Source organism: Triturus cristatus, chromosome 3_1, assembly GCF_964204655.1.
Source record: "Triturus cristatus chromosome 3_1, aTriCri1.1, whole genome shotgun sequence".
In the NCBI taxonomy this organism is placed as follows: Eukaryota; Metazoa; Chordata; class Amphibia; order Caudata; family Salamandridae; genus Triturus; species Triturus cristatus.
The window spans coordinates 767,432,330-767,452,818 of record NC_140583.1 but is presented as its reverse complement, the minus strand read 5'-3'; the positions used below and the strand labels follow the sequence as shown (position 1 = coordinate 767,452,818).

General features: G+C 43.1%; 1 pseudogene; it reads left to right on the top strand.

Moving 5' to 3' along the window:
* The first annotated feature begins 1,222 nt into the window (after positions 1–1,222).
* LOC146860975 (V-type proton ATPase subunit G 1 pseudogene) lies at positions 1,223–1,579 on the top strand (annotated as a pseudogene).
* Positions 1,580–20,489: the final 18,910 nt, after the last annotated feature.

Sequence of the window (20,489 nt, the reverse complement as noted above, 5' to 3'; positions counted from 1 at the left end):
AATGGGAGTTAACATTTCATAAAAACCAATTAATAAAATGTCTTTTTGTTTTCAAAATAGCTTTTTGCCTTGCTTGTTTTTTAAGGTGATTTTTGCAAAGCTTAACTAGATTCTTAGCTTTAAAGTAGATCCTATTTCGAATGCTGGAATGTTTCACAGTATTTCGTCAAGGGCTGCAAAGGAAAAAGAAGGGTGTCAAAACATGTTTTTCCCCTAACACATTTTCCTTAGACTTGGCTGAACGTATTTCCATGAAATTTGCAGGATTGTAGATTATGGTGTGCAGATGATTCTTTGATGTTGTAGCGGTATGTAAGGTGAACATTTTCTAAAGTTATAAGGCATATAAACGTAGTGATATCTTTGTCTGCAGTAGTTTCATGAAATTACGCAGTATTTTGTGAAAGTACTACAGTACATAGTGATGACAAGGCCTTATCTGATTGGCTAATGACCGCTTTTACAAAAATTTAAGTCAGCCATGTTGTTTTCAGTACACTTTGGCTGTGTTCTGTTTTAGGGCCTTAGATATATGTTAGTATTAGGTTTTATATTTTTCCTACCTATTACTTTATTTATTAAACTGTTAATTGATAGGCAAAATTAATCATAGGTTTCGATATATTTTTAATACAATTCACACAGTACTGCAGCACTTACTAAAAAGTACTGCACTACTTAAAAAATGTTTTAAAAAGAAATATGTAAAAAATATATATATATATATACTGTATTATACTATATTTCACAAATATAGTGTACTGCACGTTGTTTACAATTTTTTTACAAATGTTATTCTTTATTTTAAATAAACTACGGAGCACAGCAGTAATATGAAAATTACCACACTACTTGATTTTATTTTAAAGTTTAAATTTGTTGAAAAATTAGAAATACTTTTTATAACACTATATTTTACTAATATTGTAGTGGTACTTTGTAGGTACTAGTGCAGCTCTCCGTCTATCTACATTCTCTGTCCATCTACATCCATTCACACACTTTCACACTACGTCTGTTTAAGCAATCAAACTCATTGCCACTAAATTTAAGGTTATGTATAACTTTAGAATTCATAGATTTTGTGTACTTTAAGATTGGTTTGTATAGAAAGAATAAAGTTATGTGGCGAGGATTGCTTTCTATTGACAAGAATCAGCTGGCAGCTGGCAGGCTCAAGATTTTTGGTTTGTAAGGATAGCAGCGGATTTAGCCTCCAGCTATGGCCAGTCAGTCCCAGGGTAGTGAGCTTCTTCTCCAGCCCAAGAAGAGGGCAGCTGAGAAGGAGTCAAAGGCTCGAAAAAGATAGAACAAAAGACTGAAGTAAGCAAAAGAAGGAGCTCAGGCTGAGATTGAAAAATGTTGTCTGCAGAAGAAACAAGAATTCAGAACAAAGGAAAATGAATATTTGGGATCACACAGAAGTTACAGCTCTGAAGTGGATAATTGTACACTGGAGGAGATGAAGAATATACAGGATAGCTATGAGAGCAATAAAGAGATGGTGTTGCAGAGCCTCTTAAAACTGGTCTGCGAAATCACATTGGAACTCCACATCAACTACTACTTCTCTGGATAGAGAGATGGATGAAGGGTTCCATTCCCTGTGTGTTAGCAATAGAAGCCACTGGTCATAGGAAGCCTAAAGCTTTGTTACTATTCCTTAGTCAGGTGTATTTTCTTCAGTAAAGATATTAATTTTCTTAAATTTTAATTGATCCTCTAGGGAAAGAAGTCTCCAGTTTTCTCGCTGCCCTGTCAACAATTTATTAGCAGTATCCGAAAACAAAATGGAGTGATAATTGAATGACAAATTGATGGAAGCACACAGAGCTAGCGATCAGGGACCGTTATCTATGACACTCCTGCTCACAATGTGGCACTTTGGTGACTGACAGAATTGAACACAGGATTCTCTGTGACTTGGCTTGAAAGTAGAAAAAATAAAAGTCAGGAATGAGTCACAAATACAGTTTCCAAGCACTTGTAAGCGATCCACTCACATCCTGCCAGTTAGTGGGTCTAGTTCCCCCATGTGGGGGATATGGGGCCTGCATTTGTGTTGTCATATTTGTGGGTGGAGGTGCTTTGTGATTTAGATTACTTATTACTTACCTGCAAATGTCTTCGAACTGTGGCATTTACCCTGTGCAGAGATTTTATCTTGACGTACTCAGTCCCCAATTCTCAGTTCAAGTCCACAGAGGAAGTTGTTCGTTTTATTACTCCTTTTCAAAAATGATAAAGTTACAGTAATTTAAATTAAGTGGTGAGTAAATTTTAAATTTAAGCTATAACTATAACTTTAACTTTTAGAATTTGTAGTGGTCATGTAGTTTAAGTGTACTTTGAATAGAAAGAATAAATAACATTTTTCTAACTATAACAAATGTTTGATCTTTAGTTTGCTTGTTGAATATATATATTGGTTGCTCTGTAATCCTGCGGTATGGCAGTACCAAGCAATCAAAGAAACTCCACAGCCATCATCTTCGTGCATGTAAATGTACATTTTCAGTGAAACAATAGAACAATAACTCCATAAAAGAAGTGCAAAGAAATACAAAAAATATAGTTTCAATGGCCGACACGTTTCGGCGTGTTGCCTTCTACTGGGACATATATAGATATATATATATTCACTAAAAAAAACAAAGGTTACAGGGCCGTTATTGTTATGCTCAGATTTCACTCACACAGCACTATTGAAATTCAGCAGTTATAGTTACATGAGCTTACTATAACTTACGACCATAAAATGCACTGCTTATGACCTCACATATTTTATCACTTATGACATGGTCAGTGACATCACTGACTATATCATTGATTACATCACAGATGACATCACTGGTGACATTAGCCAGTGAGTGCAAGTGTTTCATGAAGGTTTCTGACAGTTAAAGATATATACTAAACTTATGCATAAGTTACATTACTATTATTTTTGTACTACTAATGACTGATACTGTTTCTGATATATGTCATCTGATTATTACTGTGACTGTATGTATCAGTGTGGGAGTTGGTGTCTGAGTTGCTGATTTGGTGTGTGAGTGGGTGTGGCAGTGGCTGTATGGGTGAATAAGTGGGTGTGGATGTAGTTGCTTGGGGGAGTGAGTGAGTGGCTGTATGGGTGGGTGATTGTGTCTGCGAGTGGTTTTATCGGTGACTGTGGTGGCTAGATGAGTGGCTATATGAGTGGATGAGTATGTGTGAGTGGCTGTATGGGTGACTGAGTGGCTGTGTAAATTGCTCCATAGGTGAGTGGCTGGGTATAAGTGGATGTATTGGTAAGTGAGTGGCTGTTAACAGGGTATATGGGTAAGTGTGTGAGTGACTATTTTGCACAGTAAGTATTTGTGTGAGTAGCTGTATAAATGAATGAGTGGGTGCGTGAGTGATTATATTGACATGTGAATGGTATGTGAGTGGTTTTGTGGATGAGTGAATGGATGTGTGAATGGCTGTATAGTGAGTAGCTCGGTTAGTAGCTGTATGAATGAGTGAGTGGCTGTGTGAGTAGTTGTGTGAGTGGCTGTGTGGATGTGTGAATTGGTATGTGAGTGGTTGTGTGGGTGTGTGAGTGAGCATGTGAGTGGCTGTATGGGTCTGTGAGTGGGAGCGGTTTTGTGGGTGTGTGAGTAGCTTTATGGGTCTGTGAATGGCTTTGTGAGTGGATGTATGGGTGAGTGAGTGTTTGTGTGTTAATAACAAAGAACCATATTTAACCTGGAACATGACACGCCATAAACGTTGTCTGTTGACCTATTTCAGGTTGCACCTATTTCCTCGCCTTATTCCTTCCAATTACAGTTGTTTCTCGTACTTGAATCTGTCCCAATGTGAATGTGATAATATAATGATTAATGATACTTCGCATGTCACTATTTTTTTTCCCAAAATATATTAATTTGCGGCATACTTACTTATTTCTAATTTGCAAGCCAATTCATTTTTATCAAGTCAGGCCCACTTTATTGTTTTTACAGCTTTTAAATTCTCCATTTGTCTGCTTCTGTCTTGTACTCTTTCTATCAGAAGTGTTAAAATATGAATGACTTTGACTATGACATCTGTGCATAAACTTTTATGATATATTGTGTCTTTTATTATTTTATTTGTAAAATCAAATAAAGTATTGATGATAATAATGATGATGATGATGTGGTTGTGTGGGTGGCTGTATGAGTGAGTAAGTGTGTGTGTCAGTGGCTGTATTAGTCTGTGAATGAGTATGTGAGTGGGTGTGTGAGTAGGTGTATGAGAGGTTTATTTATTTATTTATTTTATGATTTTATGTAGCGCTGAATCATCCCAAGGAGTATCTCTGCGCTTGCAACCGAAGACTATCCTGGCACTACAATTAAAAAAGATGAGTTTTCATCAGCTTTCTGAACTGAAGGAGAGACATTTCAGCACAAAGATGTTGAGGGAGACTATTCCAAAACATTGGAGCCAGATACGAGAAGGCTTTGCCTCCTGTGCGGGCCTTGTTGATTCTCGGAATAGAAAGAAGTCTTTTAGCCCCCGATCTAAGTGAACATCTAGGAGTGTATGCATTCAGTTTCCTGACAACATAGGAGGGGCTAAGCTCGTTCAGAGCCTTAAATTTCATACAGACCATTTTAAATTCCACTCTTTTTTTAACTGGCAACCAGTGCAATTTAGATAGCAAAGGCAGAGAGGGAGTCCTAGCAGGTGAACCAGTTACCAAACGGGCAGCCGTGTTTTGTATGACCTGCAATTTTCCCAGTGCAGCTGCATGAGCAGGAAGAAGGAGGGCATTACAGTAATCAATCCTGCTCATAATCAGTGCCTGAATCAAAGTCTTCCTGGTGGAAATAGGGAGCAATGGAAACATTCTTCTAAGTAAACTCAGAATATGGTAGCAGGAGCCAACAGTTGTATTAATGTGGGTCTTAAGAGTGAGTTTAAGATCGAGCTTGATGCCCAGATTTTTGACCTCCTCTTTAGGTTGTATGGGATATGAGTGGGTGTGTGAGTGGGTGTATGGATGATGTCATCAGTAATGTCATATGAGATGCCATCAATTCTGTCACTGACCATGTCATGAGTGACATAATACATGAGGTCATAAGCAGTGCATTGTGTGGTTGTGAGTTATAGTTAGCCAGGTAAATATAACTGAAAAATGTCAATGGTTTTGCATGAGTGAAATCTGAGCCTAACATTAACGCCCCTGCAACCTTTGTTTTTTTCACTGAAATTCTAAGTTTTTTCTAACTCTATTTCCTAACCATAACGTGCCTGCGAACGTTGTTTTTTTCAGCGAATTTCCATGTTTTTTAAATTCTATTTCCTAACTATAACGTCCCTGTAACCTTGTGCTTTTCAGTGAATTTTGATATTTTTTTAATTTTGTTTCTTAACTAACCTGTAACCTTTGAGAGTGGTTATGTGAGTGGCTGTATAGGTAGGTCAATGCGTATGCAGTCTCTGAGTGGGTGGGTGAGTGGATGCGTGAGTGTCTGTGTGGGTCTGTGAGTGGTTGTGAGAATATCAGAGTGGGCCTGTGAGTGGGTCTGTAAGTGTCTGAGTAGATCTGGGAGTGGGTGTGTGAGTCTGAGTGGATCTGTGAGAGGGTGCATGAGTCTCTGGGTGGGTCTGTGAATGGGAAAATGCTTGTCTGAGGGAGTCTCTGAGTGGGCGGATGAGTGTCTAAGTGGGTCTGTGAGAGGGTGCAAGAGACTTTGAGTGGATCTGTGAGTGGGTGTGTGAGTGTCTGAGTGGATCTGTGAGTGGGTGCTTTAGGGTCTGAGTGGGTCTGTGAGCTGGTGCATGAGTGTGTAAGTGCATGTGTGTCTGTGAGTGGGTGAATGAGTGCTTGAATGGATCTGTGAGTGGGTGCATGAGTATCTGAGTGTGTCTGTCAGTGGGTATTCGAGTTTCTGAGTGGGTCTGTGTATGGGGGCTTGAGTGTGTGACTAGGTGCCTGGGTGTATGAGTGGGTCTGTCAGTGGGTGAACAGTAAAAAAAAGTAGTGGGCGCATGGGAACAACTCTTCTTGCCAGCTCACCCTATGATGGTCCTCTTGTCCAGCTTGCCTGCAGTCTACTATTCTTTGCTGCTTTCGATTTTGTGCCTCCTCTGCTCGTTTTCTCCTCATTTTTCAGCCTATTCCCTGCTTGCTACTGCCCTCTATGTTGTCTCTTTCTGCCCATTATTTTGCCTCTTTCTGCTCACTCCACCTTTATTCTGCCCCCTCGCCTGCACATTTTGTGCTGGAAATGTTTGACTTTTTAACTGACCGCTCTTTGGATGCCATTTACTTAACGGAAACCTGCCTGTCACAAAGTTCAGCCCCTGATATTCTTAGTGCTATTCCTCATGGCTATGCATGCCATTTTAAGTCTTGATAGGCCTCTGTCGAGAGGAGATGGGATTGCTATAATTTTAAAAAACTCTTTTTGTTAGACCTGTCAGCCCTAGGGTGGTCTTCTCTGTATTTTTGCCCTTGCCTCATTTTTTCCACCGCCTTTTTCGTTGGCCTTAGGTCTCCGAGCGCCCTTTCACTGCTAATCAGTGTTAAGGTGCAGGTGCTCTCTTCCCCCAAGATGGCTGCCACAGGCCCCTGCTACTGCGGAGTGGCCTTTTTAGTAGCACCCTAGTTGCCAGGAGCTGGCTGGGACCCAACAACAATGTTGCGACCCCAGCCTGCCTTGTTGTCCTATAGCTAGAGTGGGGAAGCTCCTGGAACTTGCTGGAACCTTCTAGAAGAAGGGTGGGGTTTACTTTTGCCACCTTAGAGAGTGGTCACCTGACCTAGGGATACTTAAGGAAAGGAGGGAACATTTTTAGTCAGTTGGGGCGACGACGACCTGGGGGAACCTACGCAGGAGTTTTAGGCGGTAGGGCCTAGTCAGGGACTTATGCCACTGAAAGTGACAGGGCTTAGGTGCTGCCTTTTAAGTTGAGTGAGGGATCCTGAACTAGCCCACTGATCTGGCCCAGCGGGAGGGGAACCCAGGGGCAGCCTACCAAGCCTGACTAAGAACTATCTAGTCACCAACTCAACCTACCCTCCCCCCAAGGAACCAACCTACCAAGGGCGCCAGAACCAGCAGGCACCAAAAGGACAAAGAAACTTACTACAAGAACTTACTACAGAAACTTACCACAGAACTGCTGGGGGATCGACCAGGTACCTGCGCTGTGCCACTCCTGCGCTCCCTGACTTAACCTGGGCCCCCTTCCTAGCTGTTCTGCCACAGGCGTATGGCCTGCCGCCTCTCCACCTACCTGCCCCGAACTGGGGCGTCCCTGTGAGAGAAAGGGGGCGCTGGGCGCTGAACGAATCGCTTTCCCCCCAGCTACACGCCAGCCCTTAATTTCTGCCACCCCCGTCGAGGAGCCCAAAAAGAAATAACTCACCGCCGTGAGACTGTCCTCTGCCATCACCGGGGCCCGCGGAGAAGCCCGGGGCCCTGTCGCTGCCGTCGCAGCCGAGGTAGCGCGGCCCCCCAGGGCGGAGAAGACCGCCGGAAAGCAGCGAAGGCCTCGTTGGGCCGGGATGTCTTGCCAAGGCCGCGTAGGCCCGAAGCCAAGGACTCCAGTCACCTGACGGGGGCGGACTGCCAAACGCCGCCCCCGCTGCTGTGCCATTCGTTGGCTGGGCCGCGCCCCCGCAGACCGCGCTGTCATTGGCGGCTGCGGGCGCGGGCCTCTGAAGCCTGCAGGAAGTCTCCGCGGGGCTCCCCGGCCACGTCTGGTCCGGACGGAAGCCCCGTGCCACCCCCCTCGGCCCGGACACTGCCGGGCGGCGCACGCGGCTGGCGGGAGAGGCTCGAGAGCGAGTGAGCCTACGCCCAGCCGAGGATCAGCTGGAGTGACCCACGAGGGGTCGAAGAGCAAGGGCCGAGCGTCGCAAAGGCCTCGCTGAGGCCGAAGACCCAGGTAACCCCCCCGGGGAAGAGGGCGGGAAGCCCCCGTGGAGCCCGGAGCACACCCCTCCCCCAGGGGGGAATCCTCTGACAAGTATTTGGCCCCATAGCCCGCCGGACAGGGCCCGACACCGACAGACGGCGGCCATAACTATCGAGGCCTAGTGGGGAAGATAGGGGGGGACGGTTCACCCCCCCTGCCTCAGACTGCCAGGACTCAGTGGTAAAATTCAAGGCCCTAATTCAAGGCTCTGATAGCACGCCTCACTCAATGCGCGGATACAGCGCTTTGGCCCCGGATTCAAAAGTAAACATAACGTGTAGTGCTTCTGTGAGGTCAGATGTTTAGCGCTCCAGGGTTATAGGCTGTTTAGCGCTTCAGAGAATTACCATGTTTAACAGGGTCATGAAATGCCATGTTTCAGGCTTCAGTGTATTGCCATATCTGAAGTGCTATTGATTCTCTATGGGCAGCGCCATGTTAGAAAGCCCTATTTGAAATGCTAATGAGTTGCTATGTGCAGTGCTATGCTGAAATGCCCTATTTAAAGCGCTTTTGAGTTGCTATGTGCTGCGCTTTGATTCCATGCCAGGGTTTAAGGTGTTAATGAACTGTCCAATCTATTGTAATGAAATGCTTTTGATCCTAAGGTTGATCTAGATAAAACTGACTGGTTTTATTCAAACAACTGGTGTGGTGTCAAGTATTGCGTGCGTTCCCTGTCTCAGTGGATGTGTGTGCTGTATGGTCACTTTACACGTAAGCCTTTGGGTGCCTACCTGCTCGAGTCACGTTACCCCCAGAGGGCCTGGTGACCCCCGGTCCTACACTTTTCATTGTACACTCTCAGAGGCTGCAATCGTAGGTAGCGAGGTAGTTATCTTCTCCATCAAGCTCACAGGCAATCTTTTGATTTATCGGCCACCCTGTCCAGCTTCTACCTTCTATGCCTCTGTAGTTAGCATAGTACTGGAGTATGCTCTTCAATACTCTAATTTCACCATTTTTGGTGACCTGAATCTTCATGTAGAAGATGCAAGCTGCTTGACAGCTGCCACGTTAGTAGCTGATTTAGAGGCACTTCTACTAAAGTAATTGGCACTTGCCCCGACTCACAAATTGGGCAAACCCTAGACCCCATTTTTACCAACTTGGTCACCATAGGAATTGACCCCCCTATTCCGCTCATATGGACTGATCATTTTGTCGTCCTCATGCGCTGGTTAACTTGTCCGTCAGTGCACTCAGCCATTGCGTATCTACCAACCAAAACTTGTAGATGGGCTAAAGGAAACTCGAAAGCTTTTACTCAAGCACTGGAAGAAACTCGTCCGGTTCTGGAGAATAGCATAGAGGCAGCCGATTCTTGAGTAGTAGAAAGGATCAAAGGTGTGCTAGATCAGCTTGCGCCAATCACTGAACCTGTGAACAAAAGGCAGAAACCCTTGGCTGAATGGTTAAATGAAGACATATTTATCCTAATGAAAGGCTGCAATGGTTAGAACAAACTTGGTGCAAAAACTATAATCCCTGCCATAAGATCCAGTATCGTGAAGCCTTGAAAAGCTATCACAAGCAAATTAAGATTGCTCAACACAATTTCAACATAGGGAAAATTGAGACTGCGCAAAATGCACCCCGCAAACTCTTCTCTATAGTTAAGACCCTCTCCTCACTGGAGGGTGTTTTGGCAGTGATTCTCCCTTCAGAAGACAGGTGTATCATCTTAGCGCAGTTCTTCTTTGATAAGGTGGCAATCATTTATGCCACATTTCTGGAGGCTGCCAGCAACGCCTCCTGCCTGGAAACCTGGTTCGAACCCATAGATGATAGGGAAGCACTTTTGGATTTTAAATCCATCACTACTGAGGAAGTTATTCGGATCATGGCATCCATAAAATCTGGGGCTCCTTCTGACCCTGTCACTACCACAATTTTGAAACGTGGTGTCTCATGTCTTGCCCCAGGAGTATGCAATATGTTTAACTGTTCTTTTGAAAGTGGACAGGTTCCAAAGGCATGGAAACATGCTATTATAGTGCCCTCACTCAAAAACCCATTGCTTGACGCAACCACGGCAGACAATTTTAGGCCTTTCTCTTTTCTACCTTTTGCTTCAAAGGTAGCAGAAAAATATTTAAACTTTCACCTCTCATCTAATTTGCTTCTGAATCTATACGTCAAGCTGGAGACACAGGGATATGATTGTGTTGCTCCTGCTGGACTTTAGAGCAGCGTTCGATACAGTGTCCAATAGTCTTTAATTAGAATGGCTGCAAAACTATGGGATTTGCGGTAAGGTGCTACAGTGACTAGTGTATTTTTTGCAAAACCACACCTTTCATTTGTTACTTAAACTCTTTTTCTCGAAGATCCTTTCGCTGCAGCAGGGGGTGAACCAGGGCTCCTCGCTGAGCTTGAAACTTTTTAATCTATTCATGCTCACACTAGAAACTTAACCCGGACAAGACCGAGTTGGTATACCTGCATATAGTTTAAGGCGTTTGCAGTTGATCCAGAACCAGGCGGCACGGTTGGTGTTCAATCTTCCAAAATCCCATCACGTAACATCCCTTCTCAAATCCTTACACTGGCTCCCTGTCCGTGAACGCGTCCAGTTTAAGCTTGCTTCTATCATCTTTCAAGCACGACTGGGCGCGGCTCCGGCCTTTATTTCATCTGAGATCGTTCCCTACGTTCCAACTAGGGAACTACGCTCATTCACGCAATCCCTGTTGTCAGTCTCCCGTTTCCGGAGGAAGAAGTGGGGAGGATCGAAGTTTGCGACCCTTGCCCCAGTCCTGTGGAATTCCCTGCCTTTAGAGCTTAGATCTCTAACTTTCTTCCCCCAATTCCGGAAAAAGCTCAAAGCTCATCTATTTGCTAAATTTTTTAACTAGATCATTTGCTGTTTTTGTCTTCTTTTTATTATTTTCTGTTATTTCTACTCTGGGGATCTGTCTGTTGCTGCGCCATGAAACCGCTGGTGAAAGTGCGCTATATAAATATTTTTAAACTCAAACTCAAACTCAAACTAGCTGACATTGTCGCGTGATATGGCTTTACTATTCTGTCATACGCCGACGACACACAATTAATAGTTGCTCTGTCCCAAAACTCTGCAGACTCAGCAGCACGGCTGCACTGATGCCTGACAGAGGAAGCAGTATGGATGAGCCTTAGCTGTTTTAGGCTCCATGGAGGTAAAACCGAGGTTCTCATACTCGGTAAACAACTGTCCATCTGGTCTACTGCATTGTGGCCTGATAGTTTAGGGCCTCTTCCAACGCCCAAGCCCAAATAAAAAATCTAGGCATGTGGTTCATTCTAAAATGTCATTCAAAAACCAAATCACGAGCCTAGAAGGTCTGTGTTTTGGGACTTTAAAATCCCTGAAAACAATTCTTGAATTCCAGTCAGAGACAGCCAGGAAAACAGTGGTCCAGTCTCTCATTATGTCTAGACTGGACTACTGCAATGTGTTATACCAAGGAGTCTCACAGACATGTCTTATGCAACTCCAACGTGTACAGAACATGGCAGCACGCCAATTGCTGAATCTGCTTAGACGCACCTCCTCAGCTCCTGCCTTAGTCAAAACTGCACTGGCTTCCTCTGAAAGAACGAGTCTCCTTTAAGGCCTCATGTTACTGCTACAGAATTCCTCATGCCAATGGTCCCAGTTAACTGCATCCTATGATCCACCCGTCATTTTGCCTCTTTCTGCTCTCTCCTGAACTTTATTTTGCCTCTTTCTGCTCATTTCTGACCATTATTCTGCCCCTTCCTGCTCGTTTCTGACCTTTAGTCTGCCTCTTTTTGCTAGTTTCTTAGCTTTTTTCATCCTCTTTCTGCTTCCTTCTGACCTTTATTCCGTCTCTTTCTGCTTTTTTCTGACCTTTATTCTGCCTCTTTCTGCTCATTTCTGACCTCTATTTTTCCTCTTTCTCAGTCGCAGCTGGCAGCACCAGTGAGTGATAGGGAGGGTAAATGGGTGGTGAGTGGGTGACACATTAAATAAAGCAAACACTTACCTGAAGGAACATCCTCTTCGCTCCGGTTTTCTTCTTCACGCGGGACACTCAACAACTCCCCTAATCAATCCTAGGGCTGCGGTTATGCTGAGAGCAGTGCCAGGATTTGAGGGAGCAGCCTGTCTTGCTGCTCCCCAGGGCACTGGAGGCATGGGCTTGGTCTAACCCAGCTGTCTCCGGCCAAAGGGACATGCTCACTTTGAAATGAAGTGCCTTGTGCCCAGGCACCTCACCCTTCTCCCTGCTGCTGTGATTCTGCAGACCATGCCCCACCCCATCCTGATTCCCGGTTCAGGGTGGGCAGATGAAAAATAAAATGGTAATAAATTAATTAATTTTATTACTAAACCTGGGCGGTGAACTCGGCTCCGCTCGCGGAGTTTGTGGAGTTTTCTGCACTCTGCGTTACGCGGAGCCCGCGGGGTTCTGAAAAACTATGCCATGGGTAGCAGAGCAGAGTTTTTTACCTCGCTCGATTCGGCAAAGTCAAGTTGGCGACCGCGAGCGAGGAAAATCAACCTCCCAGCGAGATTTTTCCTCGTTTGCGATCGCCAACATCACCTCGGTGAGCGCGAGCATGGAAAATCAACCTCCCGGTGAGTTTTCTCAACACGGGGGGGGAGGTCAGGTTTCTCAGTGCAAGTGGTCGAGTATGCTCGCGACCGCTCACGTTGAGAAACAGCCCGTTCGCGTTGAGAAGGCTGCCGCTCGAGGAAAAATCTACTAAAGCAGCAGAAAAATAAAGCACGGACAGCTTGCACTGTGCATGGTGCTGTTTGCAATGATTGCACAGTGCGGACAAGCATCTGGCACTGTGCAATCACCGCGAACGTCATTTTTCTATCGTACTCCGCCGCTTGCGGAGCTCCGCATAGTGTGGTGGAGTTGTTGCACTTTGTGAAGTTCCGCGTAGTGCAACTCCACCCAGGGTTACCATTTTATTTTTCATCTCTAGGACATGGGGGCATTTTAATTAGTGGGGCGACACACCTTTATCTTGCCTCTTTCTGCTGGTTTCTGACTTTAATTCTGCCTCTTTCTCCTCATTTTGACATTTATGCTGCCTCTTTCTGCTAGTTTCTCGCGTTGTTTTTGCCTCTTTCTGCGTATTGTGGAACTTTAGTCTGTCTCTTTCTTCTCGTTGCTGACCTTAATTCTGCTTCTTTCTGCTTGTTTCTCACCTTTATCATGCCTCTTTCTGCTCGTTACTGACCTTTATTTTGCCTCTTTCTGACCTTTATTTTGCCTCTTTATGCTAGTTGCTGACCTTTATTTTGCCTTCCTGTTCTTACTGACCTTTATTCTGCCTATTTCTATTTGTTTCTCACCTTTATTTTGCCTCTTTCTGCTTGTTGCTGACCTTTATTCTGCCACTTTCTCCTCGCTTCTGACCTTAATTCTACCTCTGACTACACATGCCTGGCCTCTATTTTGCCTCTTTCTGCTCATTTCTGACCTTTGTTCTGCCTCTTCTGTGTGTTTCTCATCTTTATTTTGCCTCTCTCTGCTCATTGCTGGCTTTTATTCTGCCTCTTTCTGCCAAGTTGGGACCTTTATTCTGCCTCTTGCTGCTCATTTCTGATCTCTATTTTGCCTCTTTCTGCTAGTTTCTGACCCTTATTCTGCTTCTTTCTGCTCTTTTCTCACTTATATTTTACCTCTTTCTGCTCATTGCTGACCTTTATTCTGCCTGTTTCTGCTAATTTCTGATCTTTATTATGCCTATTTCTACTCATTTCTCACCTTTATCTTGCCTCTTTCTGCTCCTGTTGACCTTTATTCTGCCTCTTTCTGCTAGTTGCTGACCTTTATTCTGCCTCTTTCTGCTTGTTTCTGTCCTTTATTTCACCTCTTTCTTCTCTTTTTCCTCAGGACTACAGGGGCAGCAAAACCCCAGTGGTCCCTGCCGGCTCCCTACCTCTTGAGGGAGCCGGCATTGCCGTTGCACGGAGGGAGCTGCTACAAAGGCAGCTCCTTGCAAGAGCAATAGTTTCATCTATTTCCCTCCCTGCATGTCTGCCGGCAGAGAAAAAGATTAAACCTCTGCTTCCAATGCGTGTTTGCTTTAGCTTTGCGCGAGCTGTGAGCTCCTGCCAAACTTAAGCAAACAGCTATGTCCCGAGGGTAGGCACCCCAGGATACAGCAGGAGCCAGCCCTGGGGGGTGGCAGTCACAAGGGCCATTATTGCCTCCAGGAGGGGGGCTGCGCTGCCCCCCTCCTTTGATTTTCAAGGGCCTGCCCCAGGGAGGTGATGGTCCCCGTGGCCAAAACAGCCCGGGAGGGGGTCAGCAGCCCCTCTCCCATTGTCTTTAAAGTATCTGGCCCTAAGGATGTGGTGGTCCCTGGGGGCTTGAGGGCCTATGCAGAGCCCCCCATCAATGTTTCAATAGCCCGGGAAGGTGGTGGTCCCTGGGGCTTATAGAGCCCATAGAGGGGGCCCCATGTGCCCCCTCCTTTACTTATAAATAAAGCCCAAGGGAGGTGGTGGTCCCGAGGGCTCCATGAGCCTCAGGAGGGGGCCGTTTGCAGCCCCACCTTCTTTAAAACAATGCCCCCGGTACCTGGCCTACCCGAGTGGCCTTCACAAAACAAGTGCAAGAGGCCGCGCTGGTTGTTTTTTGCCACAAATGTCGCAAATATGTGTGAAACGTTTAAAAAAAATGCTTTTTTGACCTGTCGGGGTCCCTTTGGGACCCCAAGACCCAGGCTTGATGGGCTAAGGTATTTCTAGCCTGCCCCTCTTATTTCTTTTCACTATTCTTGTGAGAGCTGAACCAGAGTCCCAAGATGACTGCCAACACTTCCTGGTTGAAGTATTATCAGCCAATCAGAGCACAGGCCTTTTATTATTTGTGAATTTGCAGTGATCGCAGATATACTTATATTATTTCCTTACATTTCTCAACAAACACTGAATGAATTTACACCAAATAACAAAAAGCACAATCTGTGTACCAAAAGGTAGCTTTCTGCCAAATTTGGTGTCATTCCATCCAGCGGTTTGGGCTGTAGTCAAGCCTAAACCTCCTATGGGAATTAACATGGGAAACACCTTTGTATTTTTATCCTCCGCTTTTCTCGGCCCTCTTGTGACGGTTCACGCCAAAACTTTCCATGCACAACAAGACTTAATATGGCACTTTCTTTCTATCTATCTATCTAGATATATGTAATATGTATATAGAATAGTGCCAACAGCTCAACCAATATGATGCGCATATTATTAAAATATGCAGACAAGGAGCGTGGAGAAGTGGTGGAAAAAATCAAAGAACTAAATGATATCTTTGGTAAACATGCTGAAAAAGGAAAAATAGAGAAATTTAAAGCAGATTTAAAAACACGACTTGAGAAATATGAGAAGCGCATCAAGGATAGAAAAGCCACGAAATTTAGACGCGACCGGCTCGACTATGAGGCAGGAAGAATATACACCTTTGCCAAAAAATGTGACTCTGTCAGACGTAAGCAAATCCAAAGTGGGACTGCGATACAACAAGATGCCACATATAGCGAGCTGAGCTCCGACACAGGCTCAGAACAGGAGCCAGAAGAACAAAGAAGAAAGGGGCCAAGCGATATTCGTCTGGCAGTGACAGATGAATTCCGTTTTTTACAAATGGAACTTCAAACAGACCATCGACCTTCGAGGGGTCGCAGAAGGGGAAGAGGTGCAGGAAAAGGAAACAGAGAAGGGGAGGAGAAGGATGTAGGAGGAGCACCAGATTGGCAAGCAAAACGCTCAATGCGTTTGAACACAAAAAAATCAAAGAAGTAATGAAGATGTAAAAGACCATTATAAATTTGAGCACCATTATTCTAACAACAGAAGAGCAATCTGTGTTATAATTGGGATTATCGTACTGTGATGATAATGAATTTAATTATCCCCATAGTCGAATGGATTTGTACCAGTATGTACGAAAATTGAAACTTGCCAAAATGTTTGCTAATAAGCGATTTGAGAGAACCCCTATAGATCAGGCAACAAACTGTTCAAACTACAGATTTGAGTGGCCTAGATACCTTGGATGCTGCAATCTTTGGTGATTTAATGGAACTGTGCAATGAGAATGAATGTGTTTCTATGGACTCATCGGAGACAGGAACTTCAAATAAAGGAGAAGCATTTGTGTTATTGAGTAGTGACCATACACCATTTCGACCACGATCTAAGTTCTTGCCACAAACAGCGCGAGACGTCTTTTCTGAAAACGTTACAAGGGATCTGAAATTGCTATATAGTAATCTAGCAGACCAAAAAAAGAAAAGAGATCCTAAAAAAGTAACTATACAGCAAACAGTGGAGAAACTAATTAAAGAGGATGGTGTATTGGTGAAACCCTCGGAAAAGGGAGGTAACGTTGTATTATGGGGACGAGAACTGTACAAGAAAGAAGCCCTTACTCAATTAAATAACACTGAATGTTATAAAAGGATTGATATGCGAGAGTTTATTTTGGTAAAGGAACAGTTCCACGCCAGATTAGATGTATGGAAGGAAGAGGATCTATTAAACTGGGATGAGTATAAACTTATTAAACAAAATAATCCAACTCTCCCAGTTTTTTATATGCTTCCCAAAGTCCACAAGAATGTTGTTTCACCCCCGGGAAGACCCATTATCTCTTCTTGTGGAAGTCTTTTTGAGAATACTTCAAAGTATATAGATTATTTTTTGAACCCTATAGTGAAGACCCTGACCTCCTATATCAAGGATTCTACTGATTTTTTAAAATGCATTTTTGATATAAGATGGGATGAGAACAGTATGCTGTTATTAACGCTTGATATTACCACTCTCTATACGAGCATACGACATACTGATGGTTTAAAAGCAACTGAATTTTATCTAAATAGAAGATCTCTGAGGTTTTTTAAACAAAATGAAATGATTTTAGAGATGATGCAGTGGTGTCTAACCAGAAATATGTTTTTGTTTGGACAAGAAATGTTCCAACAGGAACAGGGGACAGCGATGGGCACCTGCTTCGTCCCCAGCTATGCCAGTTTACATCTTGGCTGGTGGGAGGAGCAGGTGCTCAGAGGCCCACCATTGGAACATTGGAATGATAACATACTCCTGTGGGTGCGATTTATTGACGATGTTTTCGTGCTGTGGCAGGGCACTGAAGCATCAATTGAATTGTTTATCAATGAGATAATTTGTAACACACTTAACTTGAGATTCACTGGACAATACAGTAAATCCTGTATAGACTTATTAGATGTAAGAGTAAAGGCTACTAATGGAAAACTAGAAACTACTGTTTTTAGGAAACCCACTTCAGGGAATACGATTTTACATGCTGGGAGCGCTCATCCTGCCCCTTTAATTAGAAGTATCCCCTTCGGTGAGTTTTATAGAGCCAGGAGAACATGTAGTTGCCTTGAAGAATACCTAAAGGTTGAAGAGGAAATGAGTCAAAGATTCCTACAAAGAGGTTACTCACAGGATGTGATAGAGGGGGCAGCCTTAAAAGCAAGAAAACTAGATAGAAAAAAAGTTTTATTTGAACCCTCAAAGTCTGAACAGAAGAAAAAGAGGAACTTTAAACAAGGACAAGGTGATTGCAGGTTCATTACAACATTCAATAAGAATCACAAAGAAGTCAGAATTATTTTAAATAAACACTGCCATTTGGTGAAGAATGATGCAATACTTGGTCCAAAAATGAAAAAACATCCTGAGATTAGTTTCCGTAAATCTAAGTCATTAAAGGATCATATTGTGAGCAGTGAATTCATTGAAAGTAAGAAATCAGGACCACCCACATGGTTGACACGGAAGTTGGGTTTTAGGAAATGTTTTAAATGTAAGGCGTGCCAGCATGGAGTGAACCGGACACATTTTAAAACATCTTTCAATAAAACCATTAATATTAGAGGCTTCCTAACGTGTAGATCCAGTTTTGTGGTCTACGCCTTACAATGCCCCTGCCAAAAGATGTACATAGGGAGTACCACCTTACCAGTATTCCAACGAGTCTTGCAACACAGAAGAGCGATTGTGAATAAAGACAGAACGTATCCAATCGCAAGACACTTAGAAACATTCCACCAAAGTGATCCAACAGGTCTACAATACAGTTGTATTGCAGAGATCCCGAAGAACGAGGAGGGGATCGAGAAAAGGAACTCCGTAAATTAGAAACTTATTATATTTTGGAGTTCGATTGTAAGGAACCACAGGGCTTGAATGTAGATGAAGATCTACATACTTGTCTGTATTAAGGAATGTTTAGGTTGCTAATGAAATTTAATCTAGAAATGAAAATAGTCAAAGTAACTGTAAAGAAGTTTGGTAGAGGGATATAAAATGAGAAAATCCCTCTCAACTAATATCGAAGTAAAAGATGCCGTACATTAAATGAACTATTTGTTTAAAGAGGAAGTTACATTAAACAATTTTTTAAAAGCAAAGAGGGACCCAGATATTTTATGGTAGTTAGGTTAGGAGTATATATACAATGAAAAAACCTTTTAAATTTATTTCAAGTGTTAAATAGTACTGTATGACCAAATCAACATCAATGTGGTAATTGTTTACTTGAAGCACCAGCACTTTATTGAGAGAGATCTGAATAAGGATTATATGTTTACATTTAATAAGCACTAGCACTTTGTAAACAGATGAAGAAATGGTATATACACGCACTAGCACTTTATTGAGAGAGATTTGAATTAAGAGTAAATGTTAACATTTGAAAAAAGCACTAGCACTTTGTAAACAGAACGAGATGACAACAAGCACTTGCTGTTTATCTTGTAAATAGGTTGAAAGATCAAATGTATTAAGGTTTGACTTTTATATAAATCTATATGTGATTATTAAGCAATTGCATGTATAAATATTTATGATGAAGTAATATATGCCCATGATGTTGAAAACATTGTGTTGGAACAGTTGTTCATAATGACAATGTAGGAAATATGCGAAAGGCACTGAAGCGAAAGAACATTTCAAAATGGTGGCAGCATTTTCCCTACCTTTCACCATGGTGATGAAAATTTGGTAGTCCCTCATCTATGTTATGTGTGTCACATGTTTTCTTTAAAAAAGAGAAACGAATGGTTGTTCACTATCGTGAACAAGGTGGCGAGAGGCCATCGAAACGCGTTGATGTGAACTCATCAATAAAGAAAAGCCGAATGAAAAAAAACCCTTGGAGTGCAGTGTGGTTGCTGTTGAAGCTGTCTGTAAACTTATGCTGAATATATATATATATATATATATATATATATATATATTTACCACAATGCGGCTTGGATTCGGATCGCTCATCAGCGGGTGCGAGTGTTGGGCCAAGCCAGCGGCCAAAGTCAATTTTGAAGCAAATGACACTCGCACTCAGGAACCTTGACAAAATTTATTGTTAACAGAGTTCCCTTCTGTTACACCGACGCGTTTCAGCCCTGTCGGCCTTGTTCACGGTTATATATATATATATATATTATCTACTGGCGGTCGCCAGTAGATAGTTATAGTTAGGACCGTGTTTCCATATGAAATCTGAAAATTCTATTTTGAATAACTTTGGCGCCGGTTGACGAATCCTCGCGAAATTTTCAAAACTAATGGGGCGATCCGCTCAGCTCCTACCCTGAAAGTCTCGGGGTGATTCATCAAGCGGGGGCCGAGAAAAAAGGGGGGTCCCAAAACACGTTTTCCCCATGCATTTTCCCATAGGACCTTTAGTCGAAGGTACAGCCCGAACGGCTGAACAGAATTACTTGAAATTTGGCAAAGAGGTAGTCCTCAGGTCAGGCATGTGCCTTTTGCATATATGGAGTCAATCTGTTCAGTATTTCCTGAGAAAATTGCAGTTAAAAGTACATAAATATCTATAGGCGCGCACCATGCGCGCACCGTGCGCGAGCTTAATTCTGATTGGTGGTTACATGTCAGTCAACGTTCGAATCAGTCGAAATCAGAAAGTGTCGTCCGCCATTTTGTTTGTTTTGGGTGCGACAGTGAAAAAGAGAGGTTGCGAACGTGAAAAGGGGGCAGGGTAGAGAGTTCCTGACCCCCTAGGCTTTGTCAGGGGGTCCCTGAAGGACCCCGAAGGGTGAAAAAAACTTTTTTTTATTTATTTTTTTAAATCGCGGGGTGCAATCCTCTGCTGATGACGTCAGATATTACATCACTGATGACATATGTGTCTTTATGAAAAATAAATATTTGTAATATATGTATAGCTAAAGATTAATGGAAGAAGACATGGGTAAATAAGTGTCTAAATACAGTGATGTAATATCTGACGTCATCAGCAGAGGATTGCGGTCGCGTGAGTTATAGTTGCCTGCACTAACTATAACGGGGGAATTTCATTGTTTTTTTACGAGTGAAATGTCCAGCTAACTATAACGTGTGTGAAACCTATGGTTTTTTAAGTGAATTTGCAAGGTTTTTTAAATGCTAATTCCTAACTATAACGTGTGTGAAACCTATGTTTTTTTCAGTGAATATATATATATATATATATATATATACATATATATATTAAAACATGTTGATGTATGTATAACCGTGTCTATATGATGTATCC